Genomic DNA, 14,970 nt, shown 5'->3' with positions numbered 1-14,970 from the left:
GCCGCCCCCTGCATGTGGTCAGTGAGGCCCCGGCTGGGGGTGGGGGTCGGTTGGGACTTTGCAAAGGAAGTACCCGTGTACTGTGGGGAAGGGTAGAGGTGGATGAAAACTGGACCAAGGCAGGCAGGGGTCCTGAGGGGCTCCACTCGAAGACCTGGGCTCTACTTGGTCCAGCACCTACACGGATCACATCGTGCCATCTCTGGCCTTTAGGTCAATGGCAACTGAGATGGAAGAGGTTTCTGGGACCAAGGCTTCGGGTCAGACTCTACTCTTTCTTCTGGGTTTGGGGCCCTCCAGCAGCTCTCTCTCATAAAGAAAATCCATTCAACCTGTCCATCAGGTTGAAGAATACCAACTTGAGCGTCCTTGCCTGGGCCTATCCCAGGACCCATTCCCTCAAGACCCCCTCCCACTCAGTTTGCCCTGGACCTTGGCCACCTCCGGTGTCTGAGTCAACCTCAAGTCGGATCTCAAGCCCAATTAGACTAGAACCACCCCAGTCTAACTTTCACTTAAGAACCTATTGGGAAAACTTCCCAGACCCAAAGCTGGACCCCAGATTTAAAGAAAGACACAGTCCGCTATCCCTTTGACCATCCCCAGCCCTGCCTTTGCCCAACTTCCTGCTACGGTCTTCAGATAGGGATCTCAACTCCAGTCTGTAAGAGATTCGAAGGTCCCTTCCCACAATGATAATTTCTGAGTCTGTGAGAAAGGCAATGTGGTGAAGTGGCTAGAGGCCCAGCCTTGGAGTCAGGAAGCCCTGGGTTCAAGACCTACCTCTGACACAGACTGGCTGTGGGCAAGTCACTTAAGCTGTTGGTGACCCAGGCAACTAACTCATATTGTGATGAGTCCCTACTTGAGCACTGGGAGTTTCCATCCAAGAAGTTCCCTGCCTAATGGACTCATGCTCTGCCTGGCAAAATACCGGAACTCCTATGATCCTATATTCCCTTTCCTGGGTGACGTGGTCCCTGGACACTCACCCCTAGGTGCTCACTAATCTCCTGGAGAAGTTCTGACCTGACTCAGGACAGGGAAAGGTCCCCTGCTTCTTCTAAAAGTCCTCTTCTCTTGATCTGACCCCTCCACTATTTGGAGTTCTACTCACCAACTGCCCCCTTTTCCAATGGGTATCCCGCCCCTTGGAAATCTATGGTGAGCTTCTACCACCTCTGAGCCCTGGCCCCCAGGAACCTCCTTGCCCTGCTGACTGCCCCCTCCTCTCTCTCCCCTCTGCCTCCCACTGACTCTCCATTGCTTCTTGAGGATACCCAAAGGAAAGGAGAGGGAGGAACCACCTCTCTGGAGATGTAGGAGTTTGCCATCCCAAGTGCCCACTTCCCAGCCAGTCCCCTGCCACTGTTACACTCCTCACCCTGGCTACACCATCCCGCCACTTCTCCTGACTAGCCTCTACCCCCAGCTGCTCCTCAGTGGAGCCAAACCACACCATCCTGTTTACACTGTACATATCTCTGTGTGCATGTTATAATGCTTCTTGCCATGTTTGGGAGCATCTATGAAGCGTTTTTTTTCTTTTCCTGGAGATGTATTTATTGGTCAGAATATTTCTATGTTGTGACTTGTTCTATGCCAGCTTTCTGGGCACTCTGTGTGCCCCCTGCAAGCCCCTGCTCCTTAAAAATAGCTTTGCTTTTTTCTTTGTCTAAAATTCAGCAAGTCTTTGGTGGCCAGCCATGTCCAACTGAGTGCAGACTGGCTTTATGCTGATGGTTCTGCTCTACGAGGGAGACTAGAGTCTAATTGTTTATTTTAGTGAGTGCTGCTGTCCTTAGAAACTGTTAACATGTCAGAAAGGTCTATGAGAGAGGCAGTGGGGTAGAATGGGGAGGGGGCCATTCTTGGAAGCAGGTTCAAAACCTACCTCTGACATATCCCACTATTAAACATTTTTAAAACAAAATAAGCCCGTCAATTCTCCTCCAGGACATAAGCACAATTTTTCACCTTGCCTTGTTCAACAGGTAGGTTCAAGATGTACCAAGAGTCTCAAACGAAGAGACAGCCATCCGTGACAGGAACAAAACATTAAATTGCAAACAGGAGTAAGAAAACAGATTAATGGACCCGAGATCCTCAAACCTGGCTTTGATCTTTGGCTGTCATCTTTGGGTACAATATTGTGCTTTTCATTTCCTGTATCCTGACCAAACTCATAAGCTTTTATCTTTATGCTGCTGTTGCCAACCCAGGAAGAAAATTTCTGGTCCCAAAGGCCCTTGAGTTTCTGTTCACAACTTGGTAAGGAGCCCACATTAAAAAAGAAAAAAAAAAGAAAAAGGTAATTTAAGGATGTAAAACTCAGCCAGTATGACCCAAAATTAACATAAGGGAAGGTTAATGGTATACAAGGGGAGAACAGCAGCTGAAAAAAATTACTGTAATTTCAGATCTATCAAACTTCTCCCATCCAAGATTTAAAGAGTCCTGTAATTTCAGGTCTGTAATGTCTGAGGGGGAACATTCTGGCTTACCATGATTTCCAGTCTATTGCATGCATGGGAAAACCTGAGTTTGGTTTGAAAAAGACTGGTATTTTCTGAATCCTCTCTATCCCCTCCTGTAAGATTGAAATAGTTATCTCAGACCTGTATTGCATCCACTTTAGTCAAGGGGAGGAATACAAGATTACCTTCATTTCCAACCCATTCCAATCTGTGGACAAGAGGAGAGCTTTTACAATTGATGGAGTGACGTAGTTTCCAACCCCTCTTGATGTTTGTCTTTCCTTTTTGAAGAAGACCATGACTTCAGGGAGGTGATGCCATGACAAGCAAATGAAATGGATTTGAGTTGAGGGGGTTCTGAGCTAAGCCTCACTTTCTCCTCTGGAGCCATCTGGGTCCAGTGGCTAGGTGTGAATCAGGACTTCTTCCAAGGCTGCAAAGGACATTTGGGAGTTCTCAGATGCTGAAAAAGCACACTTAAAAACTGGTGTGTTATTTTTGATTTGTGAGATCCCTGAAGCATTTGAAGGAGGGGAGTCCAGATCCTCAAAGGAAAACAAGTTTTAAGTGGGTCTAGAGAACCTAGCAAGGTCTAGGTTCTGGTCTACAGAATAGATAACCAAACAAAATTATCTGGTGGAGAATTGAGGGGAAAAGGTAAGGAATTAGGATTATTCCTCTGGGAAAAAAAGAGAGAAAACTAAGAAAAAATCACAATCTTTGGGTTCATGTTATTCAGCAAAATCTAGGTATGAACCAGGAGGAAAGAGGCAGACATTGAAACAAGACAGATGTAGGTAAGACTTGGAGATGTTAGACCCTAGTATGACCAAGGTAGGCATGGGAGTGGGAGGATCCATTGTCTATCCGGGAGAATCCAGAAGGACAGTGAAGAGAATAAAAGTAGCCTCTGACCCATGGCCCCTCCCAGCAGCCTGGTCTGTCTTACTGCTGTTAATACACATTGTGAAGTGAATCATCTGTCTTCCCCCTCCAACTCTCCTATCAGACCCCTCTCCCCAGGTGCCTAGTGCCATCATGGGCACTGCCAGTCCCAGGCAGAGTCAGTTCTCCTGACCAGCCCTGGTTTATTTGGCCAGGCAGGACAGGAGTTCTCCCCAAAGCCAAGGGACCGAGCATATCAGGGAGTCTGGAAGGGGTAATTTCCTGGAGGCTGGCCTCCCTCCCACTGCCAGCCCCTAGTCACCACTTAGTGCCATCTCTGTCAGAATCTGTGCCCCAAGGGGCTTCTGTGGAAACTTGTTCTGATGATCAATAAAACACCATGCTTAGTAATCTTGGTCTCAGACTTCCCATCTGTGGGCTGGGCCTGAGAGATGTAGCAGCATCCATCAGAAAGGATGTCCTGAATAGAGGGAGAGCTCGGTGAATTGGTTACTTGCTAATTCTGTGTTCATTCCTGAATTTTTTCACTTAACATATACTGATTTTCTCTCCTTCTTACCCCCCCCAACAATAAAGAAATTTTCATAATGTGTACACAGTCAGCCAAATCCCATTAGCTCTATCCAAAGAGGCATGTCTCATTGGGCATTATGAGCCCATAACTTCTCGCTCAGAAGGTGGGCAGTATGTTTCATCTCCAGTCCTTTGGAATCATCCCTCAAGCTCAGCACTGTGGGAGGAGCCTGTGGGTGGAGGGCTGGAAAAGGGACCTGGTCACTGCCTAGTTTAGGAGGCAAAACACAGAAAACTAGAAAATGATTCAATTAGGGTTCCAGATTTCATGGTGCAGACTTTTTAAAACTATAGAAGTTAAACTGAAAGGGACTCGGAAGGTCACCTAGTCTAAGCCTCACGTGGGGGTAAAGAAACTGTCCCAGAGAAGGAGAAAAGAAGGGACTTCCCAAGACTGCAAGATTAGCTCATGGTAGAACTGATTCATCTACACATTTCTTCCTGACTTGAATCACTGCATTAGAGTGACTCCTCTGGTTTAGACAAAACCATTCAGGGATATTAGCCCAGGAATAGCAGGGAGGATTTGGGGTACGTCTTCCAGTCTTCTCCTGTTAGCCCTGGAACAGGCAGGGATAGTTTATTTGATGAGTTCCTGGCCTGTGACCTTGAGAAGCAAAGAGAAAGACTGGGGGACGAGGGGTGGAGTGGGGAATATGTTCCTTTAGCTGAGGGGAGGGGGAGAGAATAGGACTAGAGACAAATTTCACCACCATCACCCTTCAGAAGGGTGGAAGGCAGCACCACGACTACCATCTAGTGGCCAGTTCCTGGATTACACATAGTGGGCATGGTCTGAGGAAGAGAATGCGACAATGATGACAACCATGGGGGCCATGAAGACACTACAATGACAACGACAAGGATTATAGCTAGTGTTCCATTTACTCACTTATATAGGCTTTAAAGGTTTCCAAAGTCTTTTGCATATGTGAATTCTTAAACTAAAGGAGGATCATAGGAATAATGAGATGCCAACTTTAGAAGTGGAGGGGACCTTAACAGATGAAGGAACTGTCCAAGGTTCCTTGACCTTACAAAAGAGACCTTGGAATGTATCACAGTGCTCAGCTAGTGAAGCTGTTGTCAGGGACCCAGGCTGCCCCCACAACCCTAAACCTAGGGCAGGTGCTCCCACAGGGGCAGGGAACATCCAGCCGGCCACAGAAGGCTCAAAAAAGCATTTGGTCTGGTGCTACCTTAGCACCTGCACACTGGACTCGAAATTCAATAAATCTAGAAACTTTTTAGGGGTGAATTCATTAAATATTTGATTAAAGGACACCCAAGATCAAAACCCAATTCAAACACTCACTAACTGTGTGTCCCTGGGCTATCACTTTACTGTCTGCCTCAATTTCCTCATGTGTAAAATGGGGATAATAACACTAAACTCCCAGAACAGGGAGAATAAAATTAGATTATACCCATAATGAGTTTGGGAAATTTTAAAGTGTTATATAAATGCTAGGTAGGAGTACTGTAGTAATAGTAGTAGTAATTGTTATTCAGTCATTTTCAGTTCTGTCCCACTTTTGTGACCCTTTGTGGGGTTATTTTGACATAGTTACTAGGGTAGTTTGCCATCTCTTTTTCAGTTCTTTTTATAGATGAGGAAACTGAGGCAAACAAGGTTAAATGACTTGCTCAGAGTCACACAACTGGTAAGGATCTAAGGCAGAATTTTAACTCAAGTCTTCCTAACTCCAGGTCTCTCTTCACTGTACCAACTTAGTAATAGTATCTATATGACTGTGGGAAAGTAACTTAATTTCTTTGGACTTGTTTCATGGAAAATGATGGTGCTAAACTCTTAAAGGCCCTTTCCAAGAATTAAAACGACTTGGCAGTGGAGAGATTAAAACTGAAGGCCCTCAGCCCTAGACCTTGTCAAGTCTCATTTGCACATGGAACTTAAGAGATGGGAAGAAATTAAAGTCATTATTAAATATCATAGCATGAGAGTGACAGAGAGACAGACAGATGGACACAGAGAGGGACAGAGAACACAACAAAAAAATAAGAGGAAGTGTAAGGAAGAGAAAAAGAAAGAGAAGAGGAGGAAGAGGAAAAGAGGAGAATGAGAGGAAAGAGATGAGCGGGGAGAAAGAAGATAAAGGAAAAAAGGAGAAAGAGAAGGAAGAGGAGAGGAAATGAAAGTAGAGGAGGGGAAAGAGACAGACAGTCATAGAAACGGAAAAGACCCCAGAGACCAGCTAGGCATTTTCAATGCCATTCTCACAAGTCAGGAGAGGATTCCAGTTAGCCACCTTTATAGCAAACACACTCCTATTTGTATAACATTATTCAGCCAATCAAAAACTTATTAAATGCCTAATGATATGCTGAGCCAAACAGCAAAGTCATTCAGGCCCAGTTTCCAGCTGCCAGGGACAGAGAAAGGGCTCCTGGTCCTTAGGGTGCAAGAAGAAAACTGATGTTAATGTTTCCTAACCATTCTAGTTTCTGCTAGGATGTTGAACCCTTTGCTGTGACAAGTACTTTCCTCTCTCTTTCTTTCTCCTCTCTTCTCTCTCCTCCTCCTTTCCCTCTTCCTCCTCTTTTCCTCTTCCTTCTTTTTATCTTTCTTATTTTTCCTCCTGTTATTTTTTGTTGAGTTTTTGCTCTTTCTGTTTGTCTCTGTCTTTGTCTCTCTATAGCTCTGACTTGACTCTCTCTGTCTCTGACTCTCTCTCTCTTTGTCTCTGTCTATGTCTCTGTCTCTGACTCTGTCTCTGTCTCTCTGACTCTGTCTGTTTCTCTGTCTCTGTCTCTCTCTCTCTTTTCTTGTGATATTTAAGAATGATTATAGATGATTATAGTTTCTTCCTGTCTCTTAAGCTCCTTGTGTTCAGGAGATGTGGGGGGAGCACCCCCAGGCAAAGTTTTCAGGTGCATCTCCACCAGGAGTACTTCCTAAATATGATGACTGTGGTCACTGGGCTAGAATGAATATGAATCCCAAAGCTCAGGGTTATAAACTACTTCCAGTAGGATCTAAGAAAAGATGATAGTCAAGATGGGTCTTCTGCCTCCTGTCTCTCCCTCAGGGTGCCCTGCTGCTTCCACCTAGCAGCAAAGCATTGGACTTATAGGATAAAAATGAAACAGCCCCCCCAAAAAAACACCCTACTTCCTCAGGGGAGTTAATGTGAACATATATACATAGAAAATGAATTCAGGTGATATGGGGAGAAGTCTTGCTCCTGCCAGTTGGGGGGGTCTAGCTTCAAGTATATCTAAGGTGGGATTTGAACCTACTCTTCTGGCTTTAAGTCTAGCACTCTTTCCATTACACCACAGAAACCAGACCACCCCCTAGATGACTCATTAGGGATCTAGCCTCCAGCAATTTCTCCAAACCCTTCCTGACCCTGTTCTATTTCCAGCCTTTCTGACCCCCTAAGGAGTTAGTTATATATGTCCTCCCCTCCTTGGAAGGAATGTCTGAGTTTGGGGGGTTTTCCCCCCTCTTTATGTGACTTCTGTGAATGTTAAAACCAGATGTTGGGCAGAGGATGGAATGGTGCCTTGGCCCACACAGCTTGGAATATCTCTCCTGTGAAATGCAGAATAAGGAAACAGGTGGTATCTGGGACTCTGGATATTCAGGAGACAAATATGGTGTGGGGTGGGGTGGGGAGCTTCTCTTTTCTTCTTAAGGATGTGATAAAAGTCTTCCCTAACAACTGGTGGTTAGAACTCCAATTGTTTGCTGCTATATGATACTATATAGAATCCAGATGTGTTCTGAATCATGAGGGAGGGGAGGCAGAAAGGAGGGAGGGAGGAGGGAGGGGGGTTGGGGGGAGGTGCCATCCAGTGATTAGAAACAGCCCCAGGAGAGGGAGAAGGGCACTCAAGGGTAGTGTTTGTGTTAGAAAAAGGCAAACATCAAATATTAAAACAGATCATATTGGTGCTAGCACTCCATAGAATGCCAAGATCCAAGAGACTTGAGGGAACCTGCTAGCAGGAAATGAGGGTCAGGACATCACTACTAGATTCGGTAGCCAACATGCACCAAGTGGCTGCTGGGCAGCTACAATCCAATTCCCTGAAGTTTCTCTTTTTGTAAGGTCACTCCTTACCTTCCTTGCTTTTCTCCTGTTGAGCCAGAAGGTCATGAATTATAAGCTCTTCGGTGTTTTATTAAAAAAAATTAAATACCTACAATACACAATGACCAGGTAGTAGCAGAGTGGACCTTCATTCACTCAGTAAAAGCTGAGTTCAAATTTGACCTCAGATACTTATTAGCTGCATGACCTTGGACAAGTCATTTAACTTCTGTTTGCCTCAGTGTTCTCATCTGTAAAATGAGTTGGAGAAGGAATTGGCAAACCATCCCAGTGTCTTTGCCAACAGAACCCCAAAGGAATCAAGAGGAGTTGGACACAATTGAAACGAACAAGGCCCTGAGCCCGGGAGATGGAAATTAGAGGACAAAAAGGAAATTGTCCCTGCCTTCAAGGAGCATCCTCTAGTGGAGGATGTGGAGGGGGTTGCAATATGTACAGGCAGGTGAATGAAGAATGTATATAGAGTAATACTAAGTTACTTCAAGGGGAGGCTGACGTTCTGGATTGACACCAGTGAAAACGTCCTCTAGCAAATAGGGGCTGAGATGAGCTTGGAAGGACTCAGAGAATTAAACATTCTAGGGGAATCTAACCAAGGTAGAGGAGAGAAGGAAAAATGGAGGAGGGGCACAAGTCACTAAAAATCTGATTCAACCAGTACAAGGAATATATGAAGAGGAGTGATCTGAAATTTTTCTGGAAAGGAAAGTGGGAGGCAGATTTATTTCCTGGGTGAAGGGAAGGTGCCCAATGAGAGAACTCAGTCGTACCAGTCACTCCAAAGAGATAGATGGGGCCAGAGATGAGTGGGATATCACAAACACAGCATAGACCAAGTTAAAGAGAAGGGGCTGGCCCAATGCTCAAGAAATGTCACAAAGGCAACTGGTATTTAGAGAAGGTGAGAAACAAGATGTTTGAGCAACTGAGAACAAGATGACAACCTCTCCACACAGCCTGGAGGCCTGGAACTTCTAAAATGGGGGTGAGGCTGGATTCAGTCTTTCTATGTAGGCTGTGTTGGATATTCTATGTAGAATCATAGACTCTAGAGCTGGGAAGGACTTGAGACCAACTAGCCCATCACCTTCATTTTGTACTTTATCCAAAGACACATGATTAAACAATTGTTCAAGGTTGAATTCAAACCTGGATCCTCTCACTCTAATGTTAACGTTCTCTCCACAACATCCCTTCATGCTACTTATAGAACCAGATTAATGGGATCCTGGGTTCTTCCACAATAGAAGAGATTTTATATCATGATTTATGGAAAAATATAGTCAGTGCCTTCTGGACAATCCTGTAAAATCTCTCCAGAGTAGTTAAAATAGTAGGTTCTCTGAGGAAAAGCCCCCAGTAGGTAATAGTAGCAACAGGGACTAATGTAGTTACTGTTCCTTTGATTGCATCAGCAACACTCAGACTAGGCTTTGAGGTCCAAATCACTCTATACTGAAATGCCATTAAGTTGTCCAGTGCTGAACTTCAAAGATTTGGGGGAGGGAAGACTAACACTAGGGGGTGTAAGTCAGCGAGAACCAGGCCAAGCTCAGGAAAGGCCAAGGACTCCCTGTGAAGAACATCATGCGACAGAGCCCAACATCAAGGTCTGATTCAATAACTAAAACTGGAGAAATCAGTAAACTAAAATAGACACTGACCTCTATAAAGAATTATTTCAGATTCAAAGATACCCCCAAATCCAACTCAACCTCTGGCAGAGACTGGAAAGAAAATGGATTTTCTAAATAAATCCCTAGAAGAAATGGATCAAGAGATTTTGTTAAATGAAATTAAAAAACTTTGAAGGAAAGATTTAGAAGGTAAGCAAATAATGTAGAATAGACAATGACAAATCTTACTCAAGAAATAGTGATCTTAAACATTAGAATATAACAAAGAGAAATTAATGATGCCTGAGTAAGGAATATTAGCAAGAAATATGAGAATAAAATAAAAGTGTTGAATAAACAGAAAGCAATATAAGGCATTGGACTGAACTGGATGGGATGGGATGGGATGGGATTGGATTAGACTGAATTGGAGGAGAATGACTAGGAGTAAGGATGAAGGGATATATGTTTGCTTTTAATTTATATGTATTTATACATGCTTACAATACATATGTGTGGCAAAACCATGCTGAAGACCCTAGAATGTATGCAATGAATGAAATGACTTCATAATAGGTCATCCAAAATTGAGTCCCTTAGCCCCTCCAATCCAGAAGCCCCTCTGTAGCCCCTAAGTCAGATCGTGTCACCCCTCTGATAGTCTCTCTTTATCCTTATGAAACTGTTAAGAGAGAGGTGAGATAAGAGTTCATGGGGGCAAATTCTGAACTGATTAGATAAGTCACCAATGTACTGACAGATGACTTGGAAGAAAGTCTCTAATGAAGTACCGCAGTCATCTGTCCTTGTTCCTGTGCTGAGAAATATTTTTATCAATGACTTGAATGATGCAGAGATGACACAGAGATAGCTAGCATGCTGAGTGAACAACTGGATCCCTAAATCTCTCACCAGAGCCAATGTTAATTAAATGAAATTTTATAGTCTTAAACATGAGTTCAAAAAAGACCCAACTTCACAGCAAGATGATCCAGGTATGACTCTGTCTCAGTTTGATAAGCAAATGTTTGTTGACTTATCTGAAAAAGATCTTGAGATTTTAGTGTCCCACAAGTTCAGTATTGTCCCATCCAATATTACCTCTTGTCAGACCTCAAATCTGTGTTGCACTAACCATTCACCACCTTTGACCTCATTGAAGTGCTGCTCAATAGAGTTGGAAAAATTCTGAAGAGATGCTATTTTACAGATTTATGCTACATCAACTCAACTGATTCTTCACTTCTGCAAAATACCTCTCTTGAGTGAGTTGCTATCCCACTCACACAATAGCTTGTCCACTCTTTTCACCCTTCCTCAGACCTCCCATGTCATCCCCTCTTCTTCTCTAAGCTCAGAAGGTCACTTCAAAGTTCACTGGAAAAAATTAAGGTAATTTGCTGAGAGCTCTTCCTTCCTCTTATTATCCAAATGCCTTCCCCCCTCTTCCTTCCCTCCCGTCTCAAGGGAAGGCCCTTCCCTTTGCCAATATAAGCATAAATGCCTATGGTTCTATTAATCCCATATTTTCCAGTAGATTTCTGGCATCTGCACATTCTCACTAATCTTCAATCTCTCCCTGTCTCCTGGTTGTTATCTTGTTGTCTATAAGCATGTTCCTGTCCTTCTAACATCCTTCATCTTTTCATACATACACACACACATACTCACACCTTCTGGTTCTCCTCCTTTCTCTCTTCCCTTTCATGGCTTACCTCACTGAGAAACCTGTCCCTAAATTGGTGCCTCCCTTCCTTTCGGCTCACTCAACCCTGAACCCATTGCATTCTAGCTTCTGATCTTAATCATCTATCTATAATGGCTCTATCCAAAGTTATCCAGAATTTATTCATTGTTATAGCCAATGGCCTTTACTCAGTCTTGACCCTTTTGTAACAATGTTGATCACCCTCTTCATTCTGTCTTCTCTTCAGGTTTTCATGATACTGCTATCTCCTAGTTCACTTTTTACCCATCTGACACTCTTTCTCAGTCTCCATTGTCCAGGTCATAACCACTAACAATGAATGACTACCAAGAGCCTATCCTGTGCTCTCTTCTCTCTAGCTCTCTTGGTGATGGTATCTGTATACAGGGAATCAGTTATCATCAGTCCATGTAGATGATTCCCAATCTATTGTCATTGTCGTTGTGTCATTGTTCCTGTGCTGAGAAATATTTTTTATCAATGACTTGAATGAAGGCAGAGATGACACAAAGAGATAGCTAGCATGCTGAATGAACAACAGGATCCCTAAATCTCTCACCAGAGCCAATGTTAATTAAGTGAAATTTTATAGTCTTAAACATGAGTTCAAAAAAATCAACTTCACAGCAAGATGATCCAGGTATGACTCTGTATCAGTTTGATACACTCATGGCATCATTTGGGATTTTCTTGGTGAATACTGGAGTGGTTTGTCATTTCTTTCTCCAGCTCATTTGACAGATGACAAAACTGAGGCAGAGTTAAGTGATTTGTTTGGGTCGTATGGTTAGTGTCTGAGGCCAGATTTGAACTTAGAAAGAAGAGTCTTTATGACTTCACACTGGACACTATGAACTATGGCATCAAACCTACATATACAGCCCCAATCTCCCATCACCATTGGCCTATTGGACATTTTCAATTCAACCAGTCCATGAAGTCAGACATAGTACTGACAATGACTCCTTTCCATCCCTCCAATAGGCCACTCCATCTCCTAACTCCAAACACTGGTTGTCTCCCATGCCTGGATCACTTGACCTTTTCATTTTCAGTTCCTAGTTTCTTTCAAGTCTCATCTAATATCCCAGCTTCTAGAAGACACTTGAATCTTAGCGTCTTCCTTCTGAGATAACATTTAGAATGCATATTCCATTCACACTGTATAGAGAGTGTCCCAAAAGTCTTAGTGCAGTTTTATATTTTAATAACTTCAACATATAAATGCTGCAAACTTAAATTATTTACATTTAAAAACATGCATATGTTTTTTATGAAAATTCAATCAAACCACTACATCACTCGAGTCTATTTTCAAATTTTGTAAAAACTTTCATTAGCTGTTGCCCAATGACTAAAAGGATTGCAACTGTAATTCTGACTTAAGATCATCTCAGGAATGAGGTTTTGATGCATACACAACAGTTTCAGCATGGTCCCACAAGAAAAAGAGATCAGGTGAATGAAGTGACTGAAGAAAAGGATCTTTTCTTCCAATTCAGAGAACTGAGAAAATTACATTGAGAAATTCTCACATGCGCACTGAACAATGCAAAATGCTCCATATTGTTAAAATTAAGTATATTTTTCTCAAAATTCACAAGGGTAATAGCATTTTTAGTAATTCAACTTTCAAATGCTGTTTTTGTAAGTTTGTGGAATTTATATTTTGAAAGTTATTAAAGGTTAAAATTGTATTAAGATATTTGGAACAGCCATGCAACATGTATGTACATAGCTATTTGCCATTGTCTTCACCATTAGATTGTGCAATCTTAAGGAAAGGGATCAAGGTTTTTGCTTTTCTTTGAATGGCACGGTGCCTGGCTCATAGTAAATGCTTAACAAATGGTTGCCAATGGACTACCTCAACATGAATCAATTGTATGATAGAGTAGCCAAAATAGATATTGAAATTAAACAAAGAATGAAACCATTCAGTTGCCTCGAGACTCTAACATCCAGAATGATCATAGATTTAAAGCTAGACAGAACCTCTAAGATCATCTAGTTCAACTGGATAAGGAAAAAAATAGCTGAGGTTCAGAGATGGGAGTTATTTCCCCAAGAGAACACATAGGTGTTTAGTGATAGAGCAGGATATCAAATCCTGTCCTCATCACATCATGTCTTCACTCTTGTGTCCTATCCAGGGCATCAGAATTTAGAAAGGGCCTCAATTGACTGGAGAGCATCTAGAGGTTGGCAACTAAATTACGAAGGACTCTGAGTCCATACCATACAAAGTTCAACTGAAAGAACTGGAGAGGCCTGGAGGAGGGACATCATAAAGGAAAATTATAGCCATATTTAAGTATAAAAGTACTTATTATTGCTGTCATTATTATTACTTCAAATTCAGTCTCAGATTCTTACTTGCTTTTGACATTGTGCAAGGTACTTAACTTCTGTTTGCCTCAGTTCCTTCATCTGTAAAATGGGGATGATAATGTCACCTACCTCTTAGGGTTGTCTCACATAATCTAGTGCTGACTCTTAGTAAGTGTTCTATAAATGTTAGTTGGTACTATTATCATTAATACTACAACTATAATACTTTATTTTATTTAGTGCCATTTATTAATTTATTAAGTGTTAGTAAGCATAACTAATTATTAGTGATAATAGTGATAAATAACATTAGTGATTGAATATGTTGATATAGTAATAAAATAACACAATTACTGATACTCTTGGTAATAATTAGTATTATAATATTAGTAATTAATCATTGCTTTATTACTAATTAGTAGTAATCAGTAATTGTATTTTTACTAATTGTTAAGAATTAAGTGTTAATATGGTTAATTCTATTTTCATTTTTAATTCTAATTACTAACAATAATCATTATTACAAATTATTAGTCATAATAATTAGTGGCAATAATTAGGTATTACTAATAATAGTAATAATGCTGCTATTACCCTAATAACATGAACCAGATAGCTAGCTTTATAGAGAGGTTAAAGATTTTGCAAAGTGTTTCATTATATTTTTTGATCTTCAAAATCAAATCATCCTGGATCTCCTGGATTGGTCAACAGTAGATCTCAGACCAATCCCATTTAGGTATTGTTTGGACTCTGATTGGTTCCGAGTGAATGTAAATAACAATTGCTTCTGTTTGGGTCAGAAATTCTGAGGGTCTTCCCAGATTGATTTTTTTGGGGGGGTGGGGGACTATGCGAATGACATTTTTTACTTCTTTTCTTTCTTTCCTGCCTTAATCAGTGAGAAACCCTGAGGGTTTTACCCTCCCAGATTATTTGGGGGGGGGGGGGAAGTGGTCATTCTTGGCCTCTTCTTTTCTTATTCATTCAGTCAAACTGTGATTAACTTTAAAAGGTTAAGATCTCCCACTGCATCCAGGACCATCTCTAAACATCCTGATCCACATCTGGAACCCAGAGGAGAAAATGAGGTTGGACACTTTGTACAACAACCCCTCGCTTAAAACCAATTCATTTGCAGGTCTTGGCATCACCTCTCTGGATGTCATAGTCTTCTTCAAGAATGAAGGACAAACAACAATCAACCAATCAACGCAGGTCTTCTGAATGCAGGACTTGTGGCCTCTGTGGAGTAGGCTCCAAGAAGCCGAAGCAGA

The sequence above is a fragment of the Macrotis lagotis genome, chromosome 1 (genome assembly GCF_037893015.1).
Source record: "Macrotis lagotis isolate mMagLag1 chromosome 1, bilby.v1.9.chrom.fasta, whole genome shotgun sequence".
NCBI classification, from domain to species: Eukaryota; Metazoa; Chordata; class Mammalia; order Peramelemorphia; family Peramelidae; genus Macrotis; species Macrotis lagotis.
This window is presented reverse-complemented; position numbering follows the sequence as displayed.